Genomic DNA, 1255 nt, shown 5'->3' on the forward strand with positions numbered 1-1255 from the left:
AGAGTGTCGTATCTGATAAGGGTCTCTGATTTCGGTTTGCGCTAGATTCTGCAGTCTCCCTGTGTCATGACTCATATGACGGTGTTTCGAAGAAGAGTTTGGTCACGGACGCGGATTACTGTATAAACCCATCTTCGCGCTTCTCGTGGAAGATAAATGTAACAGACGAATCTTTGCGAGCGCTCACCTCGGGACAAGACGACCCAGCATTAAATTTGTCGTCGTGTACTGACTCCGGAGTGTAATTTTGCATTATCCATCGTACTTCTTTGGTACAATGTTTGTGAAATTTATGCCGCATTGGCTTGTTCATGGTACTGATCAATATCCGATATGTGATATTGGCAGGCGTAACTTGCGTGCTGTCAGGTATGAGTGCTCCGCTAGATTTTGTAAGTGCACAAAGTCGATTTACATCATAGTGTTTATGGCCGCAACATGACCATCGGAGGAAACACTGCTTACGGAGACACAGTCACTCAATTTCAGGGCAGCGGAATTGCAATCAGCTGCATGCAAATGCTGGCTTCGGGACGCCGGCCTGTGACACACGCCCGGCGCTCACATAGATCTCACTAAGATCGCGTCATAAACGTTTATACTCTCGTGAACATACCACGCTTGCAAACAGAGTGCCTGCTCCACATTATTCGGTATTTCGAACGCGGACAAACGGTAAATCGCTGTCTTGAACGAGCCCCAAAAGCAACGGCGACAGGGGGGAGCGGGCCGGGGACTCCCGCGCCTGCTTTCGAAACGGGCCGCTAGGGGGATTTCAGTGGCGCCCCTACAGGCCGCGCTCGAGGCGTATACCTATTTCTCGGGTCACTCAACTCTGTTCACGTAATTTGAAAACGAGGCTTGGCGGCGCTTATCAAAACGTCCTTTGCTCTTACACCGCGTTTTAGTCTCGTCTTTTGCTTTCGTTTGTTCGTGGTTTCGCGCGACACTTGGCAAACTGGCGACACTTGACGTCGCGGACTCCCAAGAATCAAAATTATCCATGGCTGGCATGCACACGTTCCCTCACGCTCACCTGTCGCACGATATGACGTCAGCGCTGCACACATTTGGCTCTTTTCCCCCGTTCGGAACTTTCGTCCATGCCACGGGGAACGGCCTGCAATGACAGACGTCTTCGCCAACATAAGCTGAGTTCTTGCCTCCCCCCCCCTTCCCGAAGCGGATACCTAGATGCCCACCTTGAGTATAACGGGTAACGTGAGCCATACTGGCGCTGACTAGCAAAACAGTT

Source organism: Haemaphysalis longicornis, unplaced genomic scaffold (genome assembly GCF_048455015.1).
Source record: "Haemaphysalis longicornis isolate Haplotype H1 unplaced genomic scaffold, Haemaphysalis longicornis Haplotype H1 scaffold_11, whole genome shotgun sequence".
NCBI classification, from domain to species: Eukaryota; Metazoa; Arthropoda; class Arachnida; order Ixodida; family Ixodidae; genus Haemaphysalis; species Haemaphysalis longicornis.